Here is a 21,715-nt window from a genome sequence, read left to right on the forward strand (position 1 = left end):
CAGAGAGATCAGAGAAGAGCTTTCCTAAGGACTATGTGAGCTAAGATATCTGAAGAAAGGGGAAGGGCATTTCAGAAAGCTGGAACAATATGTGCAAAGGCCCTGTGGCAGCACCCAGCAAGGTACTCTGGAGCTGCTGAAAGAAGGACACTCTGACTGGAGTACAGAGAATGGAAATGAGAATCTCAATGTGGGTTAACACTAGAGAGGTCAGCTGGGGCCAGACCAGGCAGGAGACTAGACCATATTAAGAAACTCAGTCTTTATCTTAAGAGCAATAGTGAACTATTTAATAGTTTTAAGAAAGAGAGTGGTATGATCAGGATTCCATTAGAAATAAACTGTTTCTGAGGAGGTCTAGAGAAGGGAACAGATGGAAAGGTGCCATCTCCCTGCTCCAAATCACTGCTCATCTTCTGAAGTAGGCTGTAATCACCTCACAGATGGAAATAAAAATCTTTACTGGGCTCTGTCCTATGTTATCTTCCAGGCATCTCGTAAATGAAAACCTAACTTGTTATCAGGCGCCCAGCTGCTATCTGAGTAATAGGGAACCATCTGGAGTCCACAGGGAGCAGCACATCCCAATGAACTGGAGAATGGTGAGTTTCCCCGCGAGAGTTGTGGATCGCTGACTGGAAGTTAATGTTAAGCTGCCCTCGTGCTTAGGAGCAGCTGCATTAGCAGGACCTCTTTCCTTTCTTTGGCTGTTTCAGACTCTGCTGAACTGATGGAAATGAAGTCCATAATTTCAGCTCCGGTCATTAACCCCCTGCTTTGTGTTTTTACTAATCATTAACTTGTCATTTGTGTTAAAGATAGGCTTTGAGCTCAGGGGGCTGGGACTTCAGTGCAGTGGGGACCAAGTACTGAAAGCAGAAAATGCATGACGAATTGCAGTGACAAAGCTATCCTAGTCACCTTGTACAAAGGAAAATCTCTTTCTAAATAATGCAGATGGTGCTGGGATTTGAAACCCTTTGTGCTGTGGAGAAGAAAAGCAAGAACATGCACTGTTACTAGAAGGAAACTTGGTTGTGATAGCTGAGAATTGTTATATCCTGTAGCCATTGAATAATTTAGCCCCACTAAGAAGGAAAAACATGAAAAATGTTTAGATCTCTAGATCCATTTTCTATTTGTGTACAAAATGCAGGTTTAGGGTGAAATAATCATCAGTTGAGTTCATCAAGCCTTTAGTGATCAGGCATTTAACTAACCCAATCTCATTCCTGCCCAAATGATCTTTTAAACCATATCTCCCTCATTGTTCTCTAATTACTGTCACCAAATGGCTAGAATCAAAGTTCCTTCATATTCCACTAACCAGCTTGTTCCCTTTGAGCTCTCCTACCCTTTCTTTCTACTCCAGGCTTTCCTATCCTGAAGTCTCTGGTTAAGTCTACCATGTCTCCAGACTCCCCAGATGATGAGCTGCCCAAGAGAGTATACTCTCCTATGAACTCAGTAACCTGTATTTAGTACTTGTTGCAACATTTTTATTAGTAGTATTAACTCCTGTATATTATTTAGTAGTAAATTTCAACTACCCAACTCAATGTAATCTCCTTGGTGTCAGAGAGCTAATGGAATATTATATTCAGTGTGGTTTAATGAACAAAATTTAAGCTGTCTGGTTCAAATAGGAATCAAAATAACCTTTGCTTTCATTGGTTTCAGGAGTGAGAAAGTCTTGGAATGTTCATTTTTACCTTTTTTTTCTTGAGTTGTATATTTGGGCACTAAATCTAATTCTCTTTAATTAAGGTCGCTAGTAGCCTAAATCCACCATGCCTGTGTTCTGGCATTTGTGCAATTAAGTATGCTCCTAGTTATATATACCTTCATGTATTATTTCAATTTTATAAGATTTGTTTTATTATAGTAATTACATAGGAAGAATGTGGAAGAATAATCTTTGGTTAATAAAGGATCTCACATATTTATCCTGTTAATTAGGCTTTACTGGGTATAAAATAATATGATTTTTTGAAAATTATATGGGTATTAATTGTATATTATATAAGCCGTCTGAAATGAATAGACATAAATACATATCTACAAGAGGATGAGGAATGAAGTAAAAGAATAAAAAAGAAAGATTATGATGATGCCTCAATATTGTTAATACTAAGAGCTATTTTTATGTTGACCATGTATGTCTTTTTTTCTCATAACACATAAAACAAGCTCTACTATCTCAAAGCCTTTCATGTGAAGAATTTATTATGAATATTATTTAATTTGACTTAAAAAATGTAACAGTGCAACAAATCAAACATCATTCACTGCTGATTTGGCAAAATGAGTTTTCTTTAGGCATAAAGTAAAATCCAGACCATAATGCTTATCCTTCACTACCAAAAAGTTCTTGTGTAAACTTTCATGTCAGAAAATATGCTTGATGGTTGATCACTTTCATTTTTGAAATATATTTCTTTTTCTGCAGTGTGCTAAAAATAGCTTTAAATCTAAACAGCATGACAAATCACATCTATTTCTTATTTGGAAAAAGGCTCTTGTATTATTGCATTTTTACACAATTATCATCATTCAGAACTCCTTTTCCTCCTAGTGAACACTTGTCTTTATCCATGTATTGGCTGCTGGCAGAGCTGACATTTTACTTGTTGGCTGATTTCCCATATGCAGTACCTTTGTGTATTGTTCCTTCTTTGAGTGTTTAATAATCCACTGTATATTTTATTTGTGACCTTACTAAGAGCAGGTCTTTATAGCATGCATCATGATACAGAAAATTCCACTGAAAGTAATATAAAATAATACCCTGGGAAACCTATTTTCATCCATGGAATTTAAGTCACTTGATATAATAACCTTGTTATTTTGAAACAGAAGATGGTAAAATCTGAATTTTGTTTTTATTTTTTGATATTAAGAAATGGGTTGGGCTTTCCTGGTGGCGCAGTGGTTGAGAGTCCGCCTGCCGATGCAGGGGACATGGGTTCGTGCCCCTGTCTGGGAAGATCCCACATGCCGCGGAGCGGCTGAGCCTGTGAGCCATGGCCGCTGAGCCTGTGCGTCCGGAGCCTGTGCTCCACAGTGGGAGAGGCCACAACAGTGAGAGGCCCACGTACCGAAAAAAAAAAAAAAAAAAAAAGAAAAAAAGAAATGGATTGTATACATAAAATAGAAACCTAAATTAGCATAATCCTGAGGATGTGGATTTAAAAACAGTTTGACTAGTTTTCTGAGAAATAGGGTTAAGGTTGAGGAATAAGTGTAATTAAAATGAAAGACTCTGCCTCAGAACATTCACACATCAGATTGTGCTCCATGCCTTCAGATGTTTTATCAGTCCAATAATGCACACTAGAGGAGGGAATATTTAGCAGCCTGTTAACTACTCTTTCTGCAAAGCTGGCATTGGATGTGAGATTGTACTTTGCAGGGAAGCTTGTTTTTTTTTTAATTAGCAACCTGTGATGTAAAAACTGATTTGCATTATATGTTAGTAAATCAGGGTGGTATTCTACCATAATCTCAAACTTCTTTGGTGCAAAATAATATTTCTTGGCCTCAGTTTGTGTTTCTGTAAAATGGAAAACATAGTTTATATTATTCTAAGGTCTTCTTAGGTCTTAGGTCTTTCCTTTCATTATGTGGTTGATTATATTTAGAAACAGTCATGCTTACTATCTGTGATTACAGATTATCAACCAAAATATTCTATCAGTGTTGAGCAGATTTCTTGACTTGTATACGGCTATTTTTGTTGAAGCCTAAGGTGTTTATAGAAAGTACAAAGATCAGGGATATCTCAAACAAATGTAAACTGGGACTTTGGAATTAAGCTGTAAAAATCCATCCAGATAGCAGACACTCCTCTTGCTATAGGAGCAATCACACCAACGTGGAACTTTGACTCAGGCCTTCTAATAACCGTTTTTTGACATGTTTGTTCACAAGTGGGAAAGAAAGAGCAAACAAAGTTTAGAACCGACATACTCATGAATGCATATCTATATGTGATAAACTTTTAAAATAAAAATTATTATCCTTAACGTTCTAATATGAAAAAGGCTTGATAAAGTAACTTCAAATCTCTAGGCCTCAGCATTTTCACATATAAAATATTGAATTAGACAAGTTAAAAATAATACACTAAAATCCCCTCCAGCTTTGATACTTTCATTGACTGGATCACAGACTCTTCTCTTACAAAGATTAGTGGCTACTGGGCCTGGGTTCCCACAGGGTATGGCACCACACAGAATAGAAGAAGGAAGGCAGAGCTTGAGGGAAGAATCAAGATATCATGGTAATAAAGACCACAGCTACAGCAATGTGTATTGTTTCAGACTTATAAGTTTGAAAGTGCTTTCATATCTGATCTTTCATTTGGTCATCCTCTAAACTTTTTGATGTAGTTGCTACAGATAATACTTTCCTTGCAAAACAGGAGATTGAAATTCAGAAAAGTGACTTACTCAGAAAATAATGGCACGTTAGAATCAATCCTCTCACCTGATTTCTGCAGTGGTCCTCACATTGAGCATTCATGAAAAACATCTAAATAGCATGTTAAGTTTGCAGATTTGTGGTCTCCACCTCCAAATAATCTCACTTAATAAGACTGGATAAGGCTCAATATTCGCTACCTTTCCCTAACCTCTCATGATTCTGATGCATGCTATGAGGAATTCTGCCCTACACCTAATCGTGTGTCCCAAATACTATTTTCTTTTTCTTCTCTGTCAGTCTTGAAAATAGGCTACATTTGTTTTGTTTTGTTTTGGTTTTTTTTGTTTTTGCGGTACGCAGCCCTCTCACTGCTGTGGCCTCTCCCATTGCGGAGCACAGGTTCCGGACGCGCAGGCTCAGCGGCCATGGCTCACGGGCGCAGCCACTCCGCGGCATGTGGGATCCTCCCGGACCAGGGCACGAACCCGTGTCCCCTGCATTGGCAGGCGGACTCTCAACCACTGCGCCACCAGGGAAGCCCGAAAATAGGCTACATTTTATGTGTTGGCATTTTATATATGTAAATACTGTTTCTGAAAGACAACTTATCAAAGGTAGGGTAGTTTCACCTCTTATTATAATTCTTTTTCAGTTTTCGTTATTAGAATACCAAATAGTTTTCCCTCTGGTAAGTAATCTCATAGAAATATATTACAACATCTTACTGCATGGCAAAAAATAAATGTCTTGGCTTGGCATTCAAAGCAATTCATCAGTGCTTTTTCTGACTGTTTCTGTATTAGACCCCTGGCATATGGTCATGTCTATTTCAGTGGTCCTCCACTGCATGCTAATGATGGCATGATACCACACTTGCTCAGACTGTGATAACGCACGATAGGATTTTAAGAAAGGGTTAATCAAGTGGATCACAGAGTCAGGTAGGCCTCATTGGGTTGTCCAAAACCATTTAAATTCTCCAGACTGAATCAGAAGACAGTCCATTTCACCTTAACAATAAGTCTCAATTTTTCATGGGAAAGGCTTGGACATTGTAAATGAGCAGTTGGCTCTGTTGTTCATCAGTATCAAAAAAAAGACTGGTTGCAACTCTGGAAGGATTGAAATACCCAAAGAATGAACTGGCCTCCCTTCTGAGCATAGGTTGTAGGGTGGATGATATTCACATGTGACCTAATACAAATCGAACTCTCATGCTCTAGAGGGTAAATGAAAGAAAGAACAACTGAACAAAAACAAAAGGTATTTGTTCGGAGGATACATATGTATGATAACTTAAAATTCTCTACACAAATACTCTTATTTTTACATTACTAATGTTTGCATCATTTACACATAAACATTTTAGTATAGGGTTGAGCATACTGTACTTTATTGGAAATTAAATGGATTTTTCAAGGGTAGTTTTAACCATATTTAATTTCTAATATGTGCATTGTCAGAAATTAACCCAAGCTAAAATATGGAATATAATTGTATGCTGAGTCTCCCTGCTTTACACTCTTTTCCCCATCAGTTTGTGCTAGTGTGTTTACTGAAGACGCAAGAAATGGAGTTTTCACTCCTAAAAAGAATCTGCCCTGTCATTGCCTCAAAAAAGGTTTGTAAAGGAAAGCCGAAACCATTTCAAGGCAACATGTTTCATGGTTTTTCTTCTCTGTGACCCTGAGAGCCTGACCATGTTGTGACATCAGAGGGAAAGGCAAGACCACACCCTAGTGCATGGCACTGGAGTAAAGTTGCTTGATGCCATGGAGGAGTATGTCCATTGTGCACATACGGAGGCTGGAGTCCAGGCCCTGGGGCTTCAAAACACTTCAGAGTGTCTGTACCCCCAGCATAGCAGAGAAGCAAAGCTAGTAGATATTAACAGACTAATTAGGAGACTCAGAACATAAGCTCCTCAGAAGAACCAGGGAAAAGAGAAGGCTAGAGAAATCTCCTCAGCTGAGCTGTGTGTAAAACCTGGGACATAGGTTTTATATCCCATGAGCAGGGAATCCCAGTCATGACCAAGGTAAAATTCCCCCCTGACCCAGCAGGACTGAGTCATCGAATCCATTTAAACTAAGTACACAAACAAAGATGGCGAATATGATGTTTCTTGCATATCGGAGTTCACTTGTCAATTAAGAGTCACTTGTTTTTCAACATAACGTTTCTTGTGCTTTCTCTTTGATTCATGATCCATTTTAAATTTATATTATATGTTTATGACAAAAGCAGTTTTAGGCTTTGTAACAGTCAAAATCATCAGAGTGGCCAGTGTTCAGCTGAAGGATAAGCCATTAAGTGAATGAACTGTAATCATGCTTAGCTGATCTCTAATAATCACTGTACATGCTCATTCAGTATGAACTGGAAGGCTTGTAAATAGATTAATTTTAAAATGAAAACTATATTAATGTTATTTATTTTTCAGATAAATTTTTCAGATAAATTTCAGATAAATTCAGATAAATTTAATTTCAGAGTAGAAATTAAAATTGCAGCCATTTCTGAGAGCTCCTGAACTTTCCACAGTCTCTGCTGAATTCTTAATTTTAGAATTCACGTCATTTAATGTAGCATTGGACCTTGTACTTTAGTTATTGTTTTACACTGTGCCATCATAGGTGTTTCTTTTCTCTACAACAAATGTGCTAGTGCCTTGAGGACAAATATGATATCTTCTACCACTGAATCCTTCACAACACCCCATCCAATAACATTTATTAAATATTTTATAGCTTCATCTTTGAACTATACTTACGTTTGCAATTAAAACCACCAAAATTTAATTAACAGATAATTAACATGTCACTTTATCTCATTGGAAAGTCCATTTTAGGAATGCAGAATGATTTCTCAAATTAAGATAAGGTAATATAAAGGAGAATTTGTTTCTCTGAACCAAAATGTCTTATTTATGTTCCATCTTTCTCAGATATAAGCAGTGTTGAAGTTCCAGGCTACTAAAAATGTGTTGTATCTGTTCATTCTCTGAAAGTTTACCATCCCTTAAAGAAAAAGTGACCTTCATCTTTAAAAACTATGTTGTGTAAATGTCCTAACAACTATGTATTCTCCTTCATTTTCCTTGTGTACTTACCTAAATGTTCATTCTCTTTCTCTTTTTTCTAACTCTCTAGGAAATTTGTTTTCAAATGATAACTCAGAATAAAAAATATGCCTTCCCACGGTATTAAGTGGTAAAAATTGCCAGTGGTGTAGAGGATTAGCCAGATCCTTTTGATGTTTTGACTTCCTTGTGAGGCTATCCACGCTGGTACAGCTTTAAGTGGTAGCAAGTTTTATTTTGTGTTCCTTTCTTATTACCACTAATGGACACCTTGGATGTTTGACCTGACTTCAGTACTTATAGAGAGCTCTGATAGAAAGCTTATTATATGGTGCTACTTTCTTGGCTTTGATGTTCTTTAAACCATGTGTATGATTGCTTTTAGGGGAAAAATTCAAACTCTCTGTACTTTAGACATAAGTGAATTCTCTCTGAGACTCAGACTTGGGTCCTGAATTATGAAGTGCATAAGGGATATATAACAACTAAAGATTATTTCTAGATGCTGAAAATGGAGGCAATGTTTATAACTCATATTTAGCAGTACATTTTGAGAATTGATGCTGTTAGAATTTCTATGAGAGTGTCTCATTCCTCTGTCCTAGGGTTTTTTCCCTTATTCTTTGAATCCCTTTCAATACTTGAAGAGAAAAAGTTTCATTGGTAAATAGCATGATGATATCATCCATTTCAATATCTTCTGTCTTCAGATTATGGCAGAATTTCATTGGGTCATTGAAAGTACAAGTTAACTCTCTTAAAAAGGAATTTTAAGAAATAAAATCATGTCCTTAATAATGCATTTTTAAGTGAGTAGTTTGGAGTGAAGAATGTATTTTTCTTTAAAAATACAACAGACTCCCTTCTTTCTGTTGAAAGAAAGATCCTTGGATATAGAAGAAGCAGGCTGGGTTCCAAACACCCCACTTGTCTCCATTCCTGGGGTACACAGGTCCATGCTATTTTTATTGATTTTTTAATCTAGTTTATAAAAGTTAGCTTCAATAATTATAGTGTATCAAAAAGAAGCTTATGCAACACATTTATCATAAGAAATAGATCTTCCTTTCTGGGGATGGTGAAGAAGAGAAATAATAGGATGTGTACCTTTTTATTGGGTACCAGGCCAACTTTAGGACACATTTTTTTAGGAGACAAATTTTGATTTTTCCTCAGCCATCTCTCACCTAGATGGCAGTACCTAGCATACACGTCACTACTGCCGTCTTGTACAAATGGCAGCCACTGTTAATCAATCCCAGAGCTTTTTCATGATGAACTCATATTTGCCTCCAGAATCCTCAATACAGTGACCCAAGATTTGATAATGCATTCAGTTGGCAGACTATTAAATTGAATCTCACAAAGGGGTAGTATGGCCTAGTAGTAATATTTGTGTTGAAAATACAACACAAGGAATAAGAAGGTGAGAACCTAGTGAAGAATCAATGAAAATCAATGACCGTAGCAGCTAGATAGCTCCAAGGGGGTTAACCCTCTGGGAATGGATCAGTAGTCTCATACTTATATATGAGGGATGATGCTATGCAGTTCACTAATTCTCTTTAAGGCAGATAAATCCATCAGTAACAACATCACTTAGTTATTTTTAAATATCTCTAGAGTGGTGGGCTATATCCAAGAGAAATAGTCTATTTGAATTTCTATGACTAAAAATGTAATGGAACAATAGAATGTCCCTGCCTAAATAGTGGGTTTTTTCTTGCTACAGAGCACATGAGATGCCTAGCATAGTGTCTGACACAGAATAGGTAGGTGATCGATGTATGTTTGTTGCTTTTTGCTTGCCTTTCATTCAAAGAATCTAATTCAAGTTCACTGTGATTTTTTTTCTTAAAAGATTGATTAAGAATATTATGTAGGATGTTTCTGTTCATAAAATTAAAATGCATGGCAGATAAAAGTAATAGTAAAATTATGTGTATTTTTTAAGTATGCACTTATAAAGGAGATGGGTTTCCTGCCCATCTGGCGTCCAGAGCAACAGCCAAACCAATACTGTCTTTATTTAAGAGGGTCATAGAGAGTTCAGGTATTCAGAGAACCAAAGTCCAAGCCATAAGAACAGAGTGGGTTATTCTCAGCAAAGCCTTTCCTAGAAGATCTTAGCTTATAGCCACAGATAAGAAGGAGTTTTATTTTAAGAGGATTAAGCCTAGAATTATTTGTTCGTGATGATTGCCAGGATAGCAAAAACTTTCTTCCGGAGCCTGGTAGATGAATCAGGAAACAGATCAAAAGAGCTGACTGCTAGGGCAACGACCTCAGAGAGATGCTATCACAGACTCAATGCTTGTTGGAAAAAAACAGTTCAAAATATTGGGAGGAGTCATTTAAAAAGGCGGTCAGTGCAGCATTGGTTACTGATAAGCAACTATTAATAAGTGGATCTATTCTGTAAGTAGTTGCACATTTCATTACTATGTTGTGATGAGCCCAAGGTTACATAGGCAATCACCTGGAAATCCTTTTAGGACCCAGGAGTGACCCCCAAACGTCTGGATCAAGAAAACAGAAGGCTCTGGAGACCTGTGTACCCCAGGAATGGAGACAAGTGGGGTGTTTGGAACCCAGCCTGCTTCTTCTATATCCAAGGATCTTTCTTTCAACAGAAAGAAGGGAGTCTGTTTCAACCATTCATTTGTTGATTTATCCATTTTATATGAATGTTTTCAGGGTACTTGCTACATGCCAGGCATGATGGTATGTGCCGTGGATGAATGATAAATAAAATAGACATGCTCTTTGCCCTTATGACTGTTACGAAACAGTGAAATAGAAAGACGTTAATTAAATAATTACAAAATTTGTAATTGCTAACTGTGAAAACTGATGTAAAGGGAAAACAAAATGAATTTTATTTCATCACTGTTAAGAAAGTTTTCAGTTGGAGGAAATTTAAAATATTAAGGGTTCGTGTTATTTACTTTGGAACATAAAATATGGAATATTAGAGCTGAAGAAGGTCTTAGGGCTCATATAACCAAACCTCATTATTTTTTCTTAAATCTGAGGCTAAAGAAAGTAAAATGAGTGGTCAGGGCTTCAGTTTTATTTTATTTTATTTTTTTAATTTTTATTTTATATCAGAATAGAGTTAATGTGGTGTTAGTTTCAGGTGTACAGCAAAGTGATTCAGTTACACATACCTGTATCTATTCTTTTTCAAATTCTTTTTGCATTTAGGTTATTATAGAGTATGGGGCAGAGTTCCCTGTGGTACACAGGATGTCTTTGTTGTTTACCTATTTTAAATATAGCAGTGTGTACATGTCAATCCCAAACTCCCAATCTGTCCCTCCTCCCACCCTTCCCCCTTGGTAACCATAAATTTGTTCTCTAAGCCTGTGAGTCTGTTTCTGTTTTGTAAATAAGTTCGTTTGTATTTTTTTTCTTAGATTTCACATGTAAGAGATATCATATGCTATTTGTCTTTCTCTGTCTGACTTACTTCACTTAGTATGCTAATCCCCAAGTCGAACCATGTTGCTGCAAAAGGCATTATTTCATTCTTTTTAATGACTGAGTAATATTCCATTGTATATATGTGCCACATCTTCTTTATCCATTCCTCTGTCAGTGGACATTTAGGTTGCTTCCATGTCTTGGCTATTGTAAACAGTGCTGCAATGAACATTGAGGTGCATGTTTCAAACCATGTTTTCTCTGGGTATACGCCCAGCAGTGAGATTGCTGGATCATATGGTAGCTCTGTTTTTAGTTTCTTAAGGAACCTCCATACTGTTCTCCATAGTGGCTGCACCAATTTACATCCCACCAACGGTGTAGGAGTGTTCCCTTTTCTCCACACTCTCTCCAGCATTTATTGTTTGTATACTTTTTTTTTTTGTGGTACACGAGCCTCTCACTGCTGTGGCCCCTCCCACCACAGAGCACAGGCTCTGGACGTGCAGGCTCAGCGGCCGTGGCTCACGGGCCCAGCCGCTCCACGGCATGTGGGATCCTCCCGGACCGAGGCACGAACCCGCGTCCCCTGCATCAGCAAGCGGACTCTCAACCACTGAGACCAGGGAAGCCCCTGTTTGTATACTTTTTGATGATGGCCATTCTGACTGGTGTGAGGTGATATCTCATTGTAGTTTTCTCTAATAATTAACAACGTTGAGCATCTTTTCATGTGCCTCTTGGCCAACTGTATGTCTTCTTTGGAGAAATGTCTATTTAGATCATCTGCCCATTTTTTGATTGCGTGGTTTGATTTTTTTTATATTGACCTGCATGAGCTGTTTGTAAATTTTGAAGATTAAGCTCATGTCGGTCACATTGTTTGCAAATATTTTCTCCCATCCTGTGGGTTGTCTTTTCTTTTTGTTTATGGTTTCCTTTGCTGTGCAAAAGCCTTTGAGTTTGAGTAGGTCCCATTTGTTTATTTTTATTTCCCTTACTCTAGGAGACGGATCAAAAAAAGATATTGCTGTGACTTATGTCAAAGAATGTTCTACCTATCTTTTTCTCTAAGAGTTTTATAGTATCTTGTCTTACAGTTAGTTCTCTAATCCATTTTGAGTTTATTTTTCTGTGTGGTGTTAGAGAATGTTCTAATTTCATTTTTTTTACGTGTAGCTGTCCAGTTTTCCCAGCACCATTTATTGAAGAGACTGTCTTTTCTCCATTGTATTTTCTTGCTTCCTTTGTTGTAGATTAATTGACCATAGGTGCATGGGTTTATTTCTGGGCTTTCTATCCTGTTCCATTGATCTATATTTCTGTTTTTGTGCCAGTACCGTACTGTTTTGATGACTGTAGCTTTGTAGTATAATCTGAAGTCAGGGAGCCTGATTCCTCCACCTCCATTTTTCTTTCTCAGGATTGCTTTGGCTATTTGGGGTCTTCTGTGTCTCCATACAGAGTTTAAGATTTTTTTGTTCTAGTTATGTGGAAAGTGCCATAGATAATTTGATGAGGATTGCATTGAATCTGCAGATTGCCTTGGGCAGTATAGTCATTTTGACAATATTGATTGTTCCAATCCAAGAACATGGTATATCTTTCCATCTGTTTGTGTCATTTTCGATTTCTTTCATCGGCGTCTTATAGTTTTTGGAGTACAGGTCTTTTGCCTCCTTAGGTAGGTTTATTCCTATGTATTTTACTCTTTTTGATGCAATGGTAAATGGCATTGTTTCTTTAATTTCTCTTTCTGATCTCTTGTTGTTAGTGTATAGAAATGCAACAGATTTCTGTTTATTAATTTTGTATCCTGCAACTTTAACAACTTCATTGAGCAGCTCTAGTAATTTTCTGGTAGCATCTTTAGAATTTTCTATGTATAGTATCATGTCATCTGCCAACAGTGACAATTTTACTTCTTTCCAATTTGGATTCCCTTTATTTCTTTTTCGTCTCTGATTGCCGTGGCTAGGACTACCGAAACTATGTTGAATAAGAGTGGTGAGAGTGGACATTGTTGTTTTTTCCTGATCTTAAAGGAAATGCTTTCACCTTTTTACCATTGAGTATGATGCTAGCTGTAGGTTTGTCATATATGGCCTTTATTATGTTGAGGTATGTTCCTCTATTCCCACTTTCTGGAGAGTTTTTATCATCAATGTGTGTTGAATTTTGTCAAAAGCTTTTTCTGCATCTTTTGAGATGATCATATGGTTTTTAATTATTCAGTTTGCTGATGTGGTGTATCATACTGATTGATTTGCAGATACTGAAAGATCCTTGCATCCCTGGGATAATTCCCACTTGCTCAGTTTTATAATCCTTTTAATGTATTGTTGGATTCAGTTTGCTAGTATTTTGTTGAGGATGTTTGCATCTATGTTCATCAATGATATCGGCCTGTGATTTTTCTGTGTGTGTGGTATCTTTCTCTGCTTTTGGTATCAGGGTGATGGTAGCCTCATAGAATAAGTTTAGGAGTGTTCCTTCCTCTGATATTTTTTTGGGAATAGTTTCAGAAGTGTAGGTGTTAACTCTTCTCTAAACGTTTGACAGAATTTGCCTGTGAAGCCTTCTGGTGCTGGACTTCTGTTTGTTGGAAGTTTTTTTAATCACATGGAAAAATGTATTTCATGCAAATAGATCAAAAGAAAGCTGAAATAGCAATATTCATATCAGACAAAAGAGAATTTAAAGTAGACTGTTACAGGAGACAGAGAAGGACACTACATAATGATCAATGGATCAATCCAAGAAGAAGATATTGTAAATATATATGCACCCAACATAGGAGTACCTCAATTTATAAGGCAAATACTATCAAGCATAAAAGGAGAAATCAACAGTAACACACTAATAGTGGGGGGACTTTAACACCTCACTTTCATCAATGGACAGATCATCCAGACAGAAAATCAATAAGAAACACAGGCCTTAAATGACACCTTAGATCAGATGGACTTAATTTATATTTATACAGCATTCCATTGAAAAGCAGCAGAATACACATTCTTCTCAAGTGCACGTGGTGCATTCTCCAGGATTGATCACATGCTGGGCCACAACGTGAGCCTCGGTAAATTTAAGAAAACGGAAATCATTTCAAGCATCTTTTCCGACCGTAATGCTATGAGATTAGAAATCAACTACAAGAAAAAAAACTAAAAAACACAAACACATGGAGGCTAAACAATATGCTAGTAAACAACAAATGGATCACTGAAGAAATCAAAGAGGAAATCAAAAAATACATAGAGATAATTGAAAATGAAAGCTTGACGATCTAAAACCTATGGAACACAGCAAAAGCAGTTCTAAGTGGGAAGTTTATAGACTACAATCTTACCTCAGGAAAAATCTCAAATAAACAACCTAATCTTACACATAAAGCAACTAGAGAAAGAAGAATGAACAAAACCCAAAGTTAGTAGAAGGAAGAAATTATAAAGATCAGAGCAGAAATAAATGAAATAGAAATGAAGGAAACAATAGAAAAGATCAATGCAACTAAAAGCTGGTTCTTTGAGAAGATAAACAAAATTGGTAAACCTTTAGCCAGAGTCATCAAGAAAAAGAGGGAGAGTGCTCAAATCAATAAAATTAGAAACAAAAAAGGAGAAGTATAACAGACAACACAGAAATACAAAGGAGTATAGGAGACTACTACAGGCAACTATATGCCAATAAAATGGACAACCTGGAAGAAATGGACAAATTCTTAGAAAGTACAATCTCCCAAGACTGAACCAGGAAGAAATAGAAAATATAAACAGACAAGTCCCAAGTATTGAAATTGAAACTGTGATTTAAAAACTTCCAACAAAAGTCCAGGCTTCATTTTAAATTTTAGTTGGTATTTAATTTTCAATGATGGAATAAGTTTGGCAATTATAATACACAGCTCTGGGAAGCAGATACTTCCAAATGTTGGTGATCAGCTTCTGTACACTGTTTAAACCACATACCGTAGATTTATATAAGTATATGAATAGTTTGTATGTGATATCCAAGTATATTACTACATAGAAAATTTCATCTCACAATCTCTGTAATGTATTGAATATATGAATTAAACTGAACCAACAGAATTGTATGATTATGTATGAATTTTTGTATTTATGGAAACATTTTGAAAAATGTTAAAATCTACTTATATTGCTTAAATATCATACATATCCAGTAGCTCTTATATGAAATATCCTACTAGGATAACTCCTGAATAAAGATGTGTTAGAATAAGTTTGTTCAAGTAGGGCCGGGCTTCCCTGGTGGCGCAGTGGTTGAGAGTCCGCCTGCCGATGCAGGGGACGCGGGTTCGTCTGGGAGGATCCCACATGCCACGGAGCGGCTGCACCCGTGAGCCATGGCCGCTGAGCCTGTGCACCCAGAGCCTGTTGCTCTGCAATGGGAGAGGCCACAGCAGTGAGAGGCCCGTGTACCCAAAAAAACAAACAAAAAAACAACTAGGGCCAAAGAAAAAGAGATAGAGATCAAAGTGTGAGAACATGTTGAAAACATTTTGTCATGCTGTTTATTAATGCATCTATTAGCATTAGCATTAAACTATTGTTGGCAAATATTTTCAAATTAAATGAAACCAATAAATGTGTTTAGAAAATTCTTTTTGGATACTGTACTTTATCCCTAATCTGATAATATTTTAATCTTTGCTTAATGATTCAAAATCTCCAAATTTAAAGAAGATAGATTTTGTCCAAATATTCAGAGTTGGTTTGTCTGAGGGAGAGGGTATATACATATGCAAATGCCTCTGGGTACTGTAGATTGATTGGTGAAAACAAGACAACCTAATAAGCCCAGCATCAGGGGACAGTTCACCTTCTGCCCCAAGCTGCTTAAGGCTCATCTGTTCACTTTCCAAGCAAGGGATATATTCTGTAAATACTAGATGCTTTAAAAAAAAAAAAAAATCCAGACAAAGAATTACCCTAAAGGGCAAAAAACTTGGTCTTTCTCTTAAAGTTTTGGTAGCCTTAGGTTCTATATTTTTGTTTGTATATTTGTTTGTTTTTAGAAATAATTATAAAGAAGATATTAACTCCTTATTGATCATATCATTTGCAAATATTTTCTCCCATTCAGTAGGTTGTCTTTTTCTTTTGTATATGGTCTCCTTTGCTGTGAAAAGCTTTTAAATTTAATTAAGTCCCATTTGTTTCTTTTTGCTTTTGTTTCTTTTGCCTTAGGAGACAGATCCAAAACAATGTTGCTATAATTTATGTCAGAGTGTTCTGTTTATGTTTTCTTCTAGGAGTTTTATGGTTTCTGGTCTTACATTTAGGTCTTTAATGCATTTTGAGTTTATCTCTGTGAATGGTGTGAAATGTGAACTGAAATGTTCTAATTTCATTCTTTTACGTGTAGCTGTCCAGTTTTCCCAACACCACTCATTGAAGAGATTGTCTTTTCTCCATTGTATAGTCTTGCCTCCTTTGCATAGATTAATTGACCATAAGTGTGTGGGATTATTTCTGTGTTCTCTTTTCTGTTCCATTGATCTATGTATCTGTTTTTGTGCCAGTTTTTGACACAAAACTGTTTTTGTGCTTGTTTTGGCACAAAAATCATACTGTTTTGATTACTGTAGCTTTATAGTATAGGCTGAAGTCAGGGCACATGATACTCCTGCTCTGTTCTTTCTCAAGATTGTTTTGACTATTTAGGGTCTTTTGTGTTTCCATACAAATTTAATTTTTTTTTTCTAGTTGTGTGAAAAATGTTCTTGGTATTTTGTAGATACCAGGAATCTGTAGATTGCATTGAATCTGTAGATTGTCTTGGGTAGTATGGTCATTTTAACAATATTAATTCTTCCAATCCAAGAATATAGTATATCTTTTCATCTGTTAGAGTCATCTCCAGTGTCTTTCATCATGTAATAGATTTCTGAGTACAAGTCTTCTACCTCCTTAGTTAGATTTATTCCTAGGTATTTTATTCTTTGTGATGCAATGGTAAATGGGATTATTTCCTTAATTTCTCTTTCCACTATTTTGTTGTTAGTGTATGTAAATGCAACAAATTTCTGTATATTAATTTTGTATCCTGCAACTTTACCAAATTCATTGATGAGCCCTAATAGTTTCTTTGGTGGCATTTTTAGGATATGTAGGATATCATGCCATCTGCAAACAGAGAGTTTTACCTCTTCCTTTCCAGTTTGGTTTCCTTTTATTTACTTTTCTCTGATTGCTGTGGCTAGGACTTCCAATACTATCTTGAGTAAAAGTGGGTAGAGTGGGCATTCTTATCTTGTACCTGGTCTTAGAGGAAATGCTTTCAACTTTTCACTGTTGAATATGATGTTATCTGTGGGCTTATCATATATGGCCTATATTATGTTGAGGTATGTTCCCTCCATACCCACACTCTGGAGAGTTTTTATCATAAATTGGTGTCGAATTTTGTCAAAAGTTTTTTCTGCATCTATTGAGATGAACATATGGCTTTTATTCTTCGCATGTTTCATAGAATTAACCTCTGAAACCAACTGGGCCTGGAATTTTGTTTGTTGGGATTTTTTTTCATTACTGATTTAATTTCATTACTAGTAATTATTCTATTTGTATTTTCTATTCCTTCCTGCTTTTGTCTTGAGAGATTCTACATTTCTAGGAATTTGTCCATTTCTTCTAGGTTGTCCATTTTATTGGTGTATAGCTTTTTGTAGTAATCTCTTATGATCCTTTGTATTTCTGTGGTGTCAGTTATAACTTCTTTTTAATTTCTGATTTTATTGATTTGGGTCTTATTTTTTCTTGATGACTCTGGCTAGAGGTCTATCAATTTTATCTTTTCAATGAACCAGCCCTTAGTTTCATTGATTATTCCTGTTGATTTTTAGTCTCTATTTCATTTATTTCTGCTCTGAACTTTATTATTTCTTTCCTTATACTAAGGGGTTTTGTTTGATCCTTTAGGTGTAAGCTTAGGTTGTTTATTTGAGATTTTTTTTTGTTTTCTATGAACTTCCCTCTTAGAACTGCTTTTGCTGCATCCCATAGATTTTGGATAGGTGTGTTTTTGTTTTCATTTGTCTCCAGGTACTTAAAAAAATTTTTTTTTATTGAAGTATAGTTGATTTACAATTTTGTGTTTGTTTCTGGTATACAGTAAAGTAATTCAGTTGTATTTTCCATATTCTTTTCTATTATGGATTATTATAGGATATTGATATAGTTCCCTGTGCTATATATAGGACCTTGTGGTTTACCTATTTTATATATAGTACCCTGTATCTGCTAATTTCATACTCCTAATTTGTCCCTCACCTAACCCCTTTCCCCTTTTGTAACAATAAATTTGTTTTCTATATGTGTGAGTCTTTTTCTAATTTATAAATAAGTTCATTTGTATCATATTTTATATTCCACATATAAGTGATATCATGTGATATTTATCTTTCTCTTTCCAACTTACTTCACTTAGTATGATAGTATCTAGGTCCATCCATGTTGCTGCAAATGGCATTATTTCATTCTTTTCTATGGGTGAGTAGTACTCCATTGTATATATGTACCACATTTTCTTTATCCATTCATCTGTTGATGGACATGTAGGTTGCTTCCATGTCTTGGCTATTGTTAATAATGTTGCTATGAACATTGGGGTGCATGTATTTTCTCAAATTACATTTTTCTCCAGATATATGCCCAGGAGTGGATTTGCTGGATAATATGGCAAGTCTATTTTTCGTTTTTTAAAAACCTCCATACTGCTTTCCATAGTGGCTGCACCAATTTATATTCTCACCAACAGTGTAGGAGGGTTCCCTTTTTTCCACACCCTCTCCAGCATTTGTTATTTGTAGACTCTTTAATGGTGGCCTTTCCAGGTACTTTTTAAATTCTTCTTTGATTTCTTCAGTGATCCATTGGTTGTTCAGTGACATATTGTTCAGCATCCATGTGTTTGTGTTTTTTGCAGTTTTTTCCTTGTAGTTGATTTCTAGTCTCATAGTGTTGTGGTTGGAAAAAATACTTGATATGATTTCAGTTTTCCTAAATTTACCAAGGCTTCCTTTGTGACATATCATGTAATCTATCCTGGGGAATGTTTCAGGAGCACTTGAAAACAATGTGAATTATGCTTTTAGGTGGAATGTTCTCTATATATCTGTTAAGTCCATCTGCTCTAACATGTCATTTAAAGCCAGTGTTTTTGTATTGATTTTCCGTCTGGATGATCTGTCTGTTGATGTAAGTGGGGTGTTAAAGTCCACCACTAGCATTGTGTTACTGTCAATTTCTCCCTTTATGTCTGCTAATATTTGCTTTATGTATTTAGGTGCTCCTATGTTGGATACATACATATTTACAATTGTTGTATCTTCTTCTTGGAATGATCACTTGATCATTATGTAATGCTCTTGTTTGTCTGTTACAGTCCTTGTTTTCAATTCTATTTTGTCTGATATAAGTATTGCTATCCCAGCTTTCTTTTGATTTTCATTTACATGGAATACATTTTCCCATCCCCTCAATTACATTCTGTGTGTATCTTTAGATTTGAAGTGAGTCTCTTATAGGCAGCATATATATGGGTCTTGCTTTTGTGTCCATTAAGCCACTCTGTGTCTTTTGGTTGGAGCATTTAGTCCATTTACATTTAAAGTAATTATTGATAGGTACATATTCCATTTTGTTAATTATTTGGGGATTGTTTTTGTAGTTCTTTTTTGTTCCTTATTCTTTTATAATCGTCCTTTGTGATTTGATGATTATCTTTAATGTTATGTTTGGATTCGTTTCTCTTTTTTTGTGTGCATATTTATCCAAAATGTATAAACAGCTCATACAATTCACGATCAAAAAACAAACAACCCCATTAAAAATGTGCAGAAGACCTGAATAGACATTCTTCCAAAGAATAGAAGCAGATGGCCAACAAGTACATGGAGACACTCAAAATTGGTAATCATCAGAGAAATGCAAATCAAAACCACAGTGAGATATCATCTCACACCTATCAGAATGCCTATCATCAAAAAGACCACAAATAATAAATATGGGCAAGAATGTGGAGAAAAGGAAACACTTGTACACTGTTGTGGGAATGTAAATTGGTGCAGCCACTGTGAAAAACAGTATGAAAATTCCTCATAAAACTAAAAATAGAACCATCATATCATTGAGCAATTTCACTCCTAAGTATATATCCAAAGAAAACAAAAACACTAATTCGAAAAGATACATGCACCCTAATGTTCATAGCAGCGCTATTTACAATTGCCAAGATATGGAATCAACCTAAGTGTCCATCAACAGATGAATGGATAAAGAAGATTTTGGAGGGGTGTGTGTGTGTGTGTGTGTGTGTGTGTGTGTATTTGAAGTATATATGGAAAACTACTCGGCCATAAAAGAAGAATGAAATTTTGTTATTTGCAACAACATGGATGGACCTGGATGGTATTATGCTTAGTGAAATAAGTCAGACACATGAATACAAATACTGTATGTTATCACTTGTATGTGTAATCTCCAAAATAAAACAAATGAATATAATAAAACAGAAACAGACTCACAGATATTGAGAAAAAACTTGTGGTTACCAGTGAGGAGAGGGAGGAAGGAGGTGCATGATAGGAGTAGGAGATTAAGAGTTACAGACTACTCGTATAAAATTAATAAGCTACAATGATATTGTATAAACCAGGAAATATAGCCAATATTTTATAATAATTATAAATGGAGTATAACCTTTAAAATTGTGAATCACTATGTAGTTCACCTGTAATTTATATAATATTGTAAATCAACTATACCTAAAAAGAAAAGTTAGGAATTGCATAAAAAATACCAAAGCTATTTGAGAGTTTGCCACAGTAGATGGTGAATGTTCCACTATAAGAAACTTTTAAACAAGCTGAATATGCAGTGTTCAAGGACATAGAAAATATTACTTCCTGAGGTGGTGAGCTGGATTACATGCCTTCCAAAGACCTTTGTCTGCAAGGCCTTTACATCCTTCTATCCTTCCTCTGGACATCCCAATGCCAAGAATCAAGAGCATGATGAGAGACACACTGCTAATTTGTTTATTAGGGAGGGAGGGAGAATTACAGAGAAGAGAGGAACTTGCGTTGAGAAACCTGAGAAATACAAATTGAAATTAAGATAACTACACTTTCTTTTTACTAGAATAGTGCACATACACATGAATATATTAGAAATATTAAAAATAGCCCTGGGTCTACTCTAAACTCCTATACAGACTTCCCCAAAACCAATTTTATCAGGTTATCTTGTGGGTGATCCTGCCCTCTAAAATGGTTACCCTACTTCTACCCTCCTCCCAGAGAACATAAACAGTGAGCTTGACATGTTCCTTCCCACTTAGGATGACTTGCAGAGGTGAAGGTTATTGGCCTCCACACCAAGAAATCACCCTTAGTCAGTTGAAGGATTCTTCGAGTGATACCCCAATGTTGGTTCAACAAAGCTCTTCTTGATCTCCCGACCACCCTATGTTAATAGCATTTATGGGAAAATTTTTTCATTCTCTGTTACATACAACAGACTGTGACACACACACTCCCAATTTCTGACTAGGTCTGAACTACTAGACTCTCATATCCTTTGCAATTGCTCCAGTTTTGTCTAAATTTCGTGCCACTGCCTTTAGTGTTGTTTGTATGGTTATGCCCTCACTTTACTCCTCAAGTCTACCTTTATTCTCTTTTCCTCAGGAACTAATTTGGCTAGTTTCTTTTTCTTATTTTTTTCTTTTTGGCTAGTTTCTTGAATGAAGATT

At 35.9% G+C, this 21,715-nt stretch overlaps 1 long non-coding RNA gene across 1 annotated transcript in view; it reads left to right on the forward strand.

Moving 5' to 3' along the window:
- Window positions 1–387: 387 nt before the first annotated feature.
- Window positions 388–21,715, forward strand: part of LOC132520626 (uncharacterized) — a 92,544-nt gene continuing 71,216 nt past the window's right edge. The window contains exon 1 of the long non-coding RNA XR_009540587.1: window positions 388–602. This is a non-coding gene — a long non-coding RNA (uncharacterized LOC132520626). The remainder of the gene's footprint in view (window positions 603–21,715) is intronic.

Source organism: Lagenorhynchus albirostris, chromosome 5, assembly GCF_949774975.1.
Source record: "Lagenorhynchus albirostris chromosome 5, mLagAlb1.1, whole genome shotgun sequence".
Classification (NCBI taxonomy): Eukaryota; Metazoa; Chordata; class Mammalia; order Artiodactyla; family Delphinidae; genus Lagenorhynchus; species Lagenorhynchus albirostris.